General features: G+C 40.1%; 1 protein-coding gene across 3 annotated transcripts in view; it reads right to left on the reverse strand.

Annotated features, from left to right (window-relative positions):
• GLIS3 (GLIS family zinc finger 3) overlaps positions 1 to 14,182 on the reverse strand; it is a 347,077-nt gene that overhangs the window by 125,638 nt on the left and 207,257 nt on the right. The window lies entirely within an intron of this gene.

Raw genomic sequence — 14,182 nt, forward strand, 5'->3', positions numbered from 1 at the left:
AAAAAAAAGCAAGCCATCCATGAGCTACAGCCAAGAACAAAATGAAAGCAGGGAGTACTCCTTTTGATCTTTCAAGAGTAGTATTTAGTTAAAGAATGTATGCTGGACTACAGAAAACATGACCAGAAACATGAGCATTTGAGACCTGAAAACAGACCACTGGCAGCTGGCCTTTTGAAAATATATTTATAAGAAAAAATAAAAAATAAAAAAAGGGACCTGTACTCTATAGTTCTAAATTTCAGGGTGAGCTGACACTGACTTTAATAAAAGGGGTCCGTTTCAGACTTCTTTTCGGAATGCAGAAGCACTGCAAGTAATTGGTATAATTAGCAGTTTAGAAATGCAAATCAAATTCGAACTTGAAATGACTGAGATGGAAAAGCAACCTCAACAGGGAAAAGAGGAGAGAGAGAAACAGAGGAAGAAGTATGAACACACACACACGCACGCACGCACACACACACTGGCCTTTCTGGATGTGTCTTTTACTGAAGACACAGTAAAGACAGATCTGGGATCCAGCTGATCACTGGCACACTGACTGAACTTTTAGACAACCGTGGTGAGAGAGAGAGGGGAAACCAGAAACTGCCTAGCCACAGGTTCCCCCAGGCCAAGATAATCTGGAGAATGACAATTCACAAGGCAGATCTGGAAAAAAATGCCTATTTACGCTTCTGTTTGCATACTCCCTGCACTTCTGGTGTTTGTTATTTTTCTAATTTGAGCAAACCATGTAAGCTTTTGATATCTCAAAAATAAAATCATATGGCTAATAAAGTATTTGTTTAGGGAGAAAAAAGTTAGTTCACTGACATAGGTTTACTTTTTGGTCACCTTACTACTGGGATATCGTAATCCACCTCTTTGCTCTTCTGCTTACTTGTGACCCATTTGAACCAGAAGCTGCCCAGAGGCACCACCACCCAGGGGAACCCTGGCACTCTCTGATGCTCCAGACTGGACCTGGCCAGGCTCACTCAATTTGCACCTTCTTTGCACACTGTATTTTTCCTTTCTAATTCTTTACCTATCTGCCATTAAGTACAAATTTCAGTAATCATCTGCTTAACAGCACTCCTGGGTTCTGCATCTATTTTGTTCATCTATTTCCAGAGCCTGTCGCAGTGCCTGGAACTTGCCAGGTGCTCAATGCACGAAAATCACAAATTCTGGGATTGATGAGTAATAATGGGTCAGATTATCCAAATGTCAAAGCTACCCTTTGGATCTTCATTTATTCAATGATCGAAAGTCAATTACTGAGACTTTATCAGGTAATTTTTGTATGGAAACAACACATAATATCTGAAACAATAATATACCAAATGGTATCCTCGCGCAGTGCTTCTTAGACTTTAATCTCCTTGGGAGTTCCTTATAAAGCAGACTCCGATTCAGTACGTCTGGGATGGGGTCTGGATGCTACATGTCTAAGAAAACTCCCAACCGATGCTGATGCAGCTGGTCTTCAGGCCACACTTTGTTTGGCAAGATCCTGGGGGAGCTAATTGACAATCCCAACCCAGCTTTCCCCTTATGCAAATCTTATTTATTTTTCATTAAAAAAAATCACATTGTGATTGCAACCTAGGCAGTTCCTGGTTCAGATATTCATAAAGATGTATTCTTGGGCTGTTGAAGAGCCAAGTCACCACTTCTTTTTTTTTTCTGAGATTTGAGGGATCTGCACTACACATATTGTCTGATAAATTCTGCCTCTCACCAGAAAATTTAGCCATATCTTTAATACCCCAATGAAAGATTCACTTGTATCAAGGGAATCAGGAACGGAAAAAAATGAACTTGGATTTTCCATAGGGTATTCTTTTTATGGTAGAATCTTTCGAGAATATTTGCCTTGTTTTGTTGGTTTTTTGAGAAATTGTTACATATGCAGCACTTAAGTATTTATAATGTACAGAAGGTCTTCTTTATCTCTTAGGATTTATTTCCACTTATGTGATCAATATTGTACAGATCATTCTTTCCAACAGTTTGTAAGCTATTGTAGATAGACTAAAATGGGCTGATGGATATCAATATTTTGATCTTTACACTGACTTCCATATCTCTTAATATTCAATAATTCCCCCTTGTAAAGTGAGGGTTTGAGTTGTTTCTTCAAACAATGACACAGTAATATAGATGTTTTCTGCAGGCAATATCTGAGTATTTCTTCGTACAAATGGTCTTGCCTCATATCACAATGCAAAGAGCTGATAATGTATGTTTAATGACTTTTCAATGGATTAAAAGTAAGCCGTTGAAAACATATTTTTGATAACAATTCTTTTGTTAGTACTTGTTGGCTTTCCTGGAGGAATATTGCCAATGATAATTAGATTTGCTCATTATACATATATATAATATATATATATATATATATATCTTCTCCACCTCACATACACACAGACACAGACACACACACACAAACGCATACACACACATGCATTTGCTGAAAAAGTAAATATGTGGCTTTATGTCTGTAGTATACCAATCAACATATCGAAATCCAAATTTAGAATCCTAATTCACAATACCACTTTTTTTTCCCTTTTTTCTCCCCCTCACTTGGAGTAAATTAAATTCAGCCTTTGTTGGAAGGAAATGTAAAATGTGTTTCACACATATATTTAACACTAATCTGTTCTCCCTACCTTAATTATGCTTTGAATTTCTGTGGGATCTTACATTCCAGGGTCTCAATTTACTTTTATAAATATTCATTGATTTTTTCCATCTCTATTAATGGTGCTAAAATTACCTTTCTTTTGCATTTGGAGAAACTGAGGCACTAGGGAGCAATCTATGGTTTGTCACTTAACACAACCGTAGAGCTGCAAATGTGACCTAGAAGCTCCTCGATAAAGAGGCAACCCTCCCGCCAAAGCTTAGAAATAATGGTACAATGTTCACTGGAGGATTAAATCAGAGCCAGTCTGCTCACATTCTAGGCACAGCTACATTCTCTGTGTTGTCTTTTCCTTAGTACAAAGTGCAGTAACAGAATAGCTGCCCCGTGGTTAAAGAGAAATGATTACAGAAAAGAACAGTTGGAGAAAACAAGGCAAAAGTACTTGGATTTTACTCAGTGGGAGTCCATCACAGTAACTAATGGGCTGAGAATGTTTCTATTTTTTCACCAAGTAATCCATATGCAAATTTCCTGCAGTATTCAATATGCACTTCCAAGCTCAGTAAATGTTTTCTATTCTTTTCTGCTTAGCTCTCTCAGCTTTTTCCAATTAGGCCCTGTTTATTTAGAAAAAAAGAAAATGTCTAAAGGAAGGATTAAGCTCTGTATCTTATGGAGAAAGAACGAATATTAGAAATTCTTTCAGGATCTAGAGGATGCATTCTTTACTCATCCTCCCCGCTGGGATGGGTAATGAGAATAAAGTAAAAGAGGATGAAGCTTTTTACTTCATTTGGTTTGTTCAGCTGAAAACATGCCTTTGACGATCTGGAATTAAATCCAAAATGCGTGACAATTCAGACAATGGTGCACATGGAATAAGCTGGCGGGTAAAAATAAATAAATAAAAGAGAGATGCGAAAGCTCAAAAGGCCCCACCTGGTGAGCAGAAGTTCTGCAAAAGCAAGGGAATTCATGACGTAGAGAGGACAAGGGGACAGGCTGCGGAGAGACAGCACAGGCTAGAGTTAGTGGCTGTGCCAAATGAAGACAACCTGGGGAACAGAGCTGTAAATCAGAGAGATGTTGCAAACGCATGGCCTCCCAGGGTAGTAGTCAGGGAAGACGGCCAGCATGAGTCAGGCCTTCCCATCTTTAGTCACTGTACCCGTGAAGACACGTGGTGTTCTGCCTATCTCTGTTAGGTTTTAAATTGAAAGTTGAAGGTCAAATTGTGCTTCAAGAAAAAAGTAAGACAGTTTCTCAACTCAGCTTCAGATCTTTTCTATCTATTTGTTTATTTATTGAAAGAGAGAAAGAGAAATAAAAAATCCCTGAACTTGACTTCCTTGGCAGACAGGATGGAGGTGTCACGGTGCCTGAGAAGGAATTTCTGACCCTGAGGATGGCCTGCTTCAAGAGGCTGCTGTGACACCACAAGAGATATTATAGATGATATTTTACAAACCTAAAAACATCATACCGATGAAAAAGGGGTCAGGAGCAGTAGTTATGGTTGGCGTTGGATTAAAGAACAGGAAATAGCCAAGATGCTTCCAGGATCTTGGAACAGATTCTCACCAAACAGGGTTGTAAAGAACTAAGCATGACAAGTAGCAAAATGTCAGATTAATTTTCTCTCCTAAATTAATTAATTTAGGGATTCAAAAGCCATAGAGAGTAATAATTGAGAAACTATAGTTAAGAATAGACTGTTCACCTAGTGACTAAATAATACACAAAGCTCTTCAGAAATCTTCATGATAAGTTGACTTGCCTAAAAGACCATAAATAGGAAAAATCTGGGGAAAAAAAGTGTCAGTATAATCAGCAATGAGAAGTCTCCCTTTAATGACAGCTATGGGGAAAGATGGGCACCTGAAAGAAGTAGTATATACATACAAGTGATTGACTAGGATCATACCCTAGACTGCTCCCATAAGTATTTCCTACCACAATTGACATTCTCCAGATTCAGGGAAAAAGAAAAAAAAAGAAAAAAGAAAAGAAAAGAGAAGAAAAACGAAAAGAATTCTTTGGCCGGGCGCGGTGTGCTCAAGCCTGTAAATCCCAGCCTTTGGAGGCCCGAGTACGGCCTGGATCACGAGGTCAGGACGATCGAGACCATCCTGGCTAACACGGTGAAACCAGTCTCTACTAAAAAAAATACCAAAAAGCTAGCCGGGCGAGGTGGCCGGGCCGCCTGTAGTCCCAGCTAACTCGGGAGGCTGAGGCAGGAGAGATGGCGTAAACCCGGAAGGCGGAGAGTGCAGTGAGCTTGAGATCGGCCACTGCACCTCCAGCCAGGGCGACAGAGCCGAGACTCCCGTCTCAAAAAAAAAAAAAAAAAAAAAAAAAGAAAAGAAAAGAAAAGAATTCTTCATTCGTGGTCAAACTACCTGCTTACATTGGCTTACATTGTCCATGAGAAAAAACTGTTGTGGCTACTACATTACCTAATGGTCATTTATAAAAGCTGACTTTCATTCTTTAGCGTACCAGTTGAAAGAAAAAAAAATCACCTCCAATAGGTTTTATATTTTCAGTTCCAAGACACGGCAATGCTCTCAAATTTCAGTTTCTCAAGTCTCAAGCTTCGAGAAAAATAAACTAAACAAAAGCCTGCCAAAAACCCAGGCTGGCTATTAAAATGTTACAACCAACCACCATGAGTTTGAGACTATAGATGGTATCCAAATTAACAGAAATGTCCTGGACAGAAGCCTTCAGATCACCATGGAACGGGCTTTGATGCCCTTTGTCTAATTCTGTGGAGACCCAATCCTCAAGCAGAATATTTTTGGCCCATCAAATAAAGGCCTTTCCCAGGAAGCCAAAGGGCTTGGAGACATCGCTCTGATTCTCAGCCCATTCTTAAGTAACTCAACACACTGGATCTAACCCCTAGCTTTAGAGTACACCAAAAGACGTTGCATGAAGGGTTGCTTTATTTTTTTTTCCGTTTTGATCTCACAGACCAGTTGTATTTTCTTCGTCCTTTCATTACTGAAGTAACTCCTTCCATGTGCCAACTTTGAATAATCCTCAAACAGTAATTTCATTACAGAAACGATCTCAGTTGATCAGGCTGTAATGACTTTGGATGTTTCGTCTTTATCTGGCTTTTTTCTTTTGCAGCTTCACTGACATGATGAGAGCTCCCCAAAAAGGGCAGGCTTCTGCCTCAACTCTCAGGTACATCAATAATAAGAACAATCTACACTTGCAGTCACAAGCTGATTAAGCCCCCATGTCTTCCCTGGCAAATCGTCTAAGAGCTCCATCCTTGAGAACTTGCCCTGGAACTCACAGCATGGCATAAGCAGTTGGAACTAAAACCTGAAAAATCTTTACTAGGCCTCTAAGCCACCTGCCTCCCACAGTGCGGCGGAATGGGAAGAAAATCTCAAAGTGGCTCCCTATCTACAGTATATATCTGTTATTTCTTTGATGGTGTGGCCTAGGGGTCTCAAATGGAAAAGCAGGATAAAATAATCATCAAGCAGTGGATTTGGAGCCCTTTCCTGAGAGTGTTTTACACTGCCTACACATTAAACCTGTTCTTGTTTATGCAGTAATCAATGTATTTGGATTGAATAACACTTCCCCAGTTTGGCTGCCTAGCCAATTAATGTCTTTGCTTTCACCTTTATAATTAGCACATTTAAAAGAAGATTTAAAAAGTTGCTATTGAGGTGGCAGTGAGGAGAAGGCACTGAGCCTGCGTGTGCAGGAGGAACAAAGACTCAAACTACAGGGAGTTGCAAGATGAACCAGGAGATGGGATTTGCATATTGCAGACTTGTCAACCAAGGGACTTATCAAGCAGCCCTAAGGATATACCACCAGGGCAGTACTGACATAGAAAATTAGATCCTCACCCCAGAGGCAACACTAGAGAACAGCGATTTTAAATAGAAGCCACATTTAAAACCTTGCTATTAGGCACATATATATACCATGACTCTGGAAAACAGACAAAGAAATGTTAGCACCAACAGACCTCTTGGTGAGGTTTCTTTCATTGTCATTCCCAGTCCATCTCAGATGCACAAAGGAAAGGGCTTTTCATGTTTTCCTTTTGTCTGAAAAAATTAGACATTTATATCACCTGCTCAGATTCACACAAAGACACACACCATAGATATTGCAAGGCTGTGCAAAATGCTCTGCCTGAAATGCCCATGTTGCAAATCAGGGAGCTTCATGGGACTGGCAAACAAGACCTCAAACAAAGTGATTATCATGGTTAATAAATCACATCTTCAGTGAGGGAATTTAGTGGCAGCAAACGTCACACTCTTAAAGTTCTTTATGAAAAGTTGATTGGTAATGGAAAGCTGTGGCTCCTTTGGTAATCCTAACCCCTGATTGACTTTCCACCAGAATGTTCCAACATTGCCTTCCACTCTCTCAGTTCCCTGGAAACATATTTTGGAGGTAAATGTCTGCCATATATGACTACCAAGCCCTTAAGTGAACAACTGCACAATCCAGAGTTTTCATGAGTCTTCAGGAGCTTTTCCTCCCACATGTATAATAACAATAAGGCTTTTTGAAGATGAGAGGAAGAGAAAATGCACCATTTTATTGAGTGTCTAGTATGCATGTGCTATGCCGTGGGCCAGACACTTTCATAAAAGTTTCCTAAGTTAATTCTTATTTCAAAAAAAGTCATGAATCATTAGAGTTATTTTACTAATAAAGAGATCAAGACTCAAAGAAGTTAAGCAATAATGCCCACAAGTAATGCTAGTTGGGGTTGGAGTCAGACTGATGTACCTATAAATCTCCTCATTCTCCCCCCTCTATTCTGCTATTCCAAGATTCTTAATGGGCTTCTCTTTTTAAGTGCAGGGCCCTGTCTTATACTTCATTTAATAAACAGGCATTGGGCTTCTACTCTGGGCTGGACGCTGTGTAGGATCTCAGCACATGAAGATAAATGGGATAGAGTCCTTGCTCTCAGGAAACTCGTCCAGTATTTGGCCAGATGGCCATGTAAACAAACAAATGCAATAGAATGAGATATAATAAAAGACACAAGTGAATAGAGACTGTGAATCTGGGATACTATACAGGTGGGTGTCAAAGTATAAACAGGAGTTCAATGTGCAGAGTGGGTGCTTAGAGAAACACAGACAGAAGAAATAATATTGGCTAAAGCCCAGAGGTGGAAAAATAGACAACATGCTGTTGGAGGAAGCCATAAGAGAATAGCAAGAACTTCTTGCTGGTTAAATATGAGGTGAGAAGTCTGCATTAGTCTTCAATAAAGACAATAGGAAAGCTTTGGGATCTACTCTGTACTTGCCACATTGCTTTGTGTTCAGTAGGCACTCTATGAATATGGGCTTTTGCTGTGGTCTGAATGTTTGCATCCCTGCAAAATGCATATGCTGAAACCCCATCCTCTAAGGTGATGGTATTAGGAAGTGGGTCCTTTGGGAGGCCACGAGAGCATTCTGCAAGGATTAATGGGCAGAGCCCTCTTAAATGGGATTAATGCCCTTATAAAAAGAGACTCCAGAAAGCTAGCTAGCTAGCTCCTTCTACCACGTGAGGACACAGGGAGGGGGTGCTGTCCATCAGCCAGGAAGTAGGCTCTCACCAGACACTGCAACTGCTGGCACCTTGATCTTAGATTTCCCAGCCTCCAAAACTGTAAGAAATACATTTCTGTTGTTTATAAGCCCCCCAGTCTATGATATTTTTGTTATAGCAGCCCAAGAGGACTAAGACAGCTTTAAAATGACAATCAGAAAATGTAACTCCTCTGACTAGAATGCTCCACTGGCTTCCTACAGTACTCACAAGAAACTCCAAATTCCTCTTTGCAGTTGCCCAGCAAGGCCCATGTGATCCGGTCTCTGCCACATCTGTGAGAAAATCCCTTCCCTCATCCTCACAAGCCCTGTAACTTCTCTTCCTAAAAGGCATAAAGCCCTTCCCTCCTCAGGGCCTTTCACATGCCATTCCCTGCCCCAACACTTCACCTCTGACTCTTCTCAGGAGTATTTCTTCTCCTAGAGTCTCAACTTTATTATCACTCCCTCCCAAATAGAGCATAGTGACTATTTGCAGATAGGGTCTTTCCAGAGGTAACCAAATTAAAATGAGGTCATTAGGGTGGATCCTAATCCAATATGTGTGGTCTCCTTACAGAAAGAGGAAATTTGGGCTGGGAGCCTTGGCTCAAGCCTGTGATCCCGGGACTTTGGGAGGCCGAGGCAGGTGGATCACCTGAGGTCAGGAGTTCGAGACCAACCTGGTCAACATGGTGAAACCTCGTTTCTACTAAAAATACAAAAATTAGCCGGGCATGGTGGCGTGTGCCTATAATCTCAGTTGCAGGAGAATTGCTTGAACCCAGGGGGCAGAGGTTGCAGTGAGCCGAGATGGAGCCACTGCACTCTAGCCTGGGCGACAGAGCAAGGCTCCGCCTAAAAAAAAAGAAAGGAAATTTGAACACAGCGACAAACACAGAGGGAAGATGATGTGAAAATACAGGGAGAACACTGTGTGAATACGAAGATGGCCATCTACAAGCCAAAGAGAGTAGAGCCTGGAGAAGATCCTCTTCTCACAGCCCTCAGAAGGATCCTACCCTGCCGACTTCCAGTCTCCAGAACTGTGAGACAATAAATTTCTGTTACTTAAGGCACCCAGTTTGTGGTAGTTTGTTATGGCAGCCCCAGCAAACTAATTCAGCTGCCACATTTTCCATTTATTTCTTCTACAGCATTTGCCACCATCTGGAATTGTCTGGTTTATTTATTACTTGTCTCTTACTATACCTATTCATTAGAATGCTGTCTCCATGCAGGCAGGGATCTTCTCTTGCTTTGTTCATCATTCTCTGACACTCAGGATGATCCTGGCACATAGTGGGTCCGCAGTATGTTGAATAAATTAATAAAAAAGACTGTGTTTTGGTGGACCAATAATTGGTAGTTATTTATTTGTCATGTACTCTAATGAACCTACACTTGGTCACAGGGCCTACCCACCCTGGGCAGATGAGAGAAAACTAGCACTTGGTGAATCAACAGAATTCACTAGTAGTGAGATCAGCATTACCCACTGGTGCCTTACAAAAATGTAGCTCTTTGCCCAAGTTCTTCACATGAACATAGTTTGAAAGATCCAGTTGTTTCTTTCAATGTCCTGATGTTTTGCCCAACCAAATTCAATTGATTGAAATATAGCCTGCTGATGCTTTCGTAAGGCTAAAGAAGTGGATGGCAACCCTCCACCTCTTTGCTGAATGGTGTAATTGGCCTGCCATAAAGAATTGGGGAATTTTAACACATTCCCCATTTGGCTGAGCTCACCAATTATTCCCCAGTTGCTATAAGAGCCACAGACTTTTCTTCTTTGGGGTCATTAAGCTTGTCAAAACTAATCTGTCACCACAACTGCTGACCCTCATTGCTCTGACAGCAGCACAAGGATCACCCTGAATAGGCTCTTGCATTATAAGAAAGTAAATGGCTCATCAGAACCCACTGTGCTCTTGCTGTTGCCTTAGAATGGCCTTCTGACCCCAGAAGACGTAGAAACAGTATCCCATAAGTGACACAAGTCACAAAACCCCGTACTAATCATTGTGGTGTTATTAAAAATAAATAAACAGGTAGAATGAATAAATGCTTGGAATACAGGCTTGAATCTGATATGTGACAAAAATATACTATTCTCCAGCTTTGACAAAATTCGAATATATTACATGTTTTCTCCATGCAACCATCCGATGGAAGTCAGGTGGAATTAAACATGCCATAAATCATAGGTCTCTAATAAACCAGTCAGAATAACATTCTTTGAAAGTTTCTTGATTGTAAATGCAAAAATATTCCAAAATCAAGGTTGCCAACATTCAATAGGAAGAAGGAAACTTGCTGTGAGGAAATAGCATCCCGTTTTGAAACAGTACTTTGTGGGCTCTCCCATATTGAGAATAGTTACACACCATTTGCTAAAGTTGGCAGGTTTAGTGAGTCTACACACAAGTCTCTGCACAATTAGACAAAGGTAAGAACAAATCTATTATAAATTTCAAAGAGATGAGGGGATCTTCAGTGACTGCCAATCAAGCATCATGAAAAGTTGCATTAACTCTTTTCAGGCCGAAGGATACCATTTAATATAAAAACTAATGAAACCTTCAAGAAAATTAGTTACGATCTCAAAGGATCTTGATATAAACATGGAATATGAAAACAGCATTTACTGGTCCAGCATGGTGGCTCATGCCTGTGATCCTAGCACTTTGGGAGGCCGAGGCAGGAGGATTGCTTGGGGTCAGGAGTTTGAAACCACCCTCGGCAAAATAGTGAGATCTTGTCTCTACAAATAATAATAATAATAACAATAATAATAATTTTAAAAATTAGTCAAGTGTGGTGGTGCACACCTGTAGTCCTAGCTACCTGGGAGGCTAAGGTAGGAGGATGTCTTGAGCCCAGGAGTTTGAGGCTGCAGTGAACCATGCTGGTGTCACTGCACTTCAGCCTGGGAAACAGAGAGCCTTGTTTCAAAAAAAAAAAAAAAAAAAGAAGAAGAAGAAGAAGAAGAAAGAGGAAAATAGCAGTATCAAAGAACTTTTGTTCTTTTCTCCTTAAAAAGATGCAACCCTAAATAGAACTGAGTTTAGAATAATTGGCTGCAACTAAATTTTCTTGGTGGCAGTATAGATTAGACACAATAATACTTTCTTTAAATAATAAAGAGAGGCTAGAAATACCTGGTGCCCACACTCATGCCTCACTAGTTTCTTCCCCAGCAATCTTAATTTTCTCTTTTTAAAGGGGGTACCAGTTCCCTAATGAAAATTAACACTATAAGTGTACAACTGGCAAAAGGATTAAATCTCTTGACAAAAAGCCAAGTCTTTGGTTGTTTACTTATATTTATTCAAACAAATCTGTAGGCTCATAGTTTGTCACTGATGTCATGCCTTTGAGCAGTTTTTTGTTTGCTTTTTGTTTGAGAAGAGATTACAGGATGGGTTGAGGAGCAGCAAATAGGGAGAAACAAGAGAAGGGGGGGAATGTGAAGGCCAGAATTCCATGGGAGTCGCAGATTCAGCTGAGTGCTAATGATGTCATTTGGTCTTCACTCTAGCAACAGGGATCCCCCACCCCCACACCCTGCACTTTCAGGAGGAGTAAGCTAAAAACTTGGCAAATGGCATAGTAACAAAGTCCTGAATTGGCAGCCAAGATCTGGATGTGAATTTTAAGTTGTTTTCTCCCCAAATGTCCAACAAGATCTGCTGTGATTTAAGAAGGGGGGAAAGAGATTTATTGAGGTATAAAAAGCCACATTTCAGAGTTGCCAGTGCTAATCAATAACTGGAATTTGACAAAAGACCATGTTAGGCTCAATAATGAAAAGGACACACATATAAAGGCAAGTATAATTACATGGTATAAATAAGGGAGAGGTTGCCAAAGACTGCATGTTGCCAAGTGCCTCAAATATTCATGTTCTTTGAAAGACTTATTTTTGTGTCTACGGAGGATGAATAAACCTCACTTAAAAAAATAAGGCTCTTCCCAAACCTTTGCTCATTTCTGGAATTGAACCCTTTTGCAGGTTCTGAAATGTTTAACTTTGTTTTTCATTAATTCGACATGTTCACACATCCCCTGCACTTCTGGAGCTCTGAACAAAACTGGCAGCGAGAGTATGCTGGAATATTGAAGTGAGGACTGCTCCCCCAGTATCACCGGCCCTGCTGGAGATGTGCCGCTTGTTCTCATAAGACGTTAGGGCAAACTCTGCACCCTTCTGAAGTCTGAGTTATCACAGGAAACTGAAAACCTCTGGTGCTTAGCCAAGTGGCTTCCCGTCTCCAAACTGTTAGTGACTTAGCCAGAGTAAAAGTCAGCTCTGTGTACACTGGGACCATCCTCTAACGCAGAGACCAAATGAGAGGAAAATTAATTGCTGAATGATAGAAGTTTCCTCTTTGACTCTCCAAGCAGGGGGGTCATTTAAGAGTTAACTTCTGCTTTGTTCTTCAGCTTTAGAAATGCAGGTAAAGCACAGATTGGGTTCACTGCCAATCCAGATTGATAATCTGATTGTGAGGCTGAAGTGGCATCAGGCCTCACTGAGACACCAAGGATGATGGTCCCTGGTATGAAAACTGTAAAAGAACTAGCCCTTCAGAGACAGTGCTTGGAAGGGCTTTCCATATCACTTGAGTCAGTTTCATGTTTCGTTTCTGAATCTAATTGCCATGAAACTACAATGAACCAAACACTATACTCCACTGGTCGAATTGGACACTTTTTCCAATCTGTGATGGTGCATGCACTGCTTCAGGCTGTCATGCATGTTCCGAGTAAACAACTGCATCAGCACACTAACAGATACAAGTTCCTGGTAGCTAGAGGTATTTTCGAAGCAGACACCGAGAGAGTGCTGGGCAGCAAAGTATCATTGCTGGCCCAAGCCATTAGCTTCAGGGAGAGGATGTGTTATGTTTACCACAGATTGATGGGACTAATTTACAGAATCATCGGTAAATGCTATGTATCTCCTCAGTGTCTCACATAGCCTTTTGTAGACAGAAAGATAAATCTGAAGCTCAGAGCAAGCTCATTTAATTTTCTCCTGACAGCTAGTAATAACAGAAGCATCTTATAAAGGTTATGTTTCAATGAAAAAATCTATTACTGGGCGTACAAAACACACTTGCATTAATTACATTTTCTTTGCACTGCATTTAACAAAAGGTCAAGAAGTTACCCCCCAAAAAAGGAACAAATAAAGAGAATTCTACCTATCTGAAATTTTATTTTTCTAATTTTCTAGGAATTCAATCACACACTCTGTCCTTTAATTAGTTACTACATTTAATTAAATCTGATGTTCTGAAGATGACTAGCCAGAAATATGATCAGATATATAACAAGGATCAATTATTCTCCAGCAGATGATGTTTCTATATTTCTAAAGTTGCCTGTGTCTAGAACATACCTTGCCTGTCATGCTGGAATATTGGAAAAGAACAAGACACAGGGACAGAGTTTTTTCATATTTTGTCTTCACAATAGGTATCAGGTGAAATGATTTATAATAGCAAAAGTCAACACCTTTTATTTTCAGTGTTTCTGGGCAGTAGCAGGACATGAATGTGAGGTAACACTTTTTAAGGAAATTATAGTGCTCAAAAGTTGTAAATAGTGAAGGTTATCTTAAAGAGAAAAGAAATGTTCCTGAACTGAGAAAATCTCTAGCAGGATATAGAGCTAAGGGTATTGTGCCTGTTTGAAGTCAGATACAAATAATTCTATTCTAAACTTAGTTAATTACCAATTGTGTGATCTTGGACAAACAAAAAAAAAAATTAGGAAAATGAAATAAAATACTCTGAGGGTCACACTTTCACAACTTTAATGCTTGAAAATGAAAATAATCTCTCCTAAGGTTTCTGTGGTGCTTAAATGCACACGGTAGGCTGTCAAACAATAGGAATATCCTTCACCCTGCCTCTTTCCTATTTCTTTTTTTTTTTTTTTTTTTTTT

This window comes from Rhinopithecus bieti, unplaced genomic scaffold, assembly GCF_001698545.2.
Source record: "Rhinopithecus bieti isolate Rb0 unplaced genomic scaffold, ASM169854v2 scaffold_14741, whole genome shotgun sequence".
Classification (NCBI taxonomy): Eukaryota; Metazoa; Chordata; class Mammalia; order Primates; family Cercopithecidae; genus Rhinopithecus; species Rhinopithecus bieti.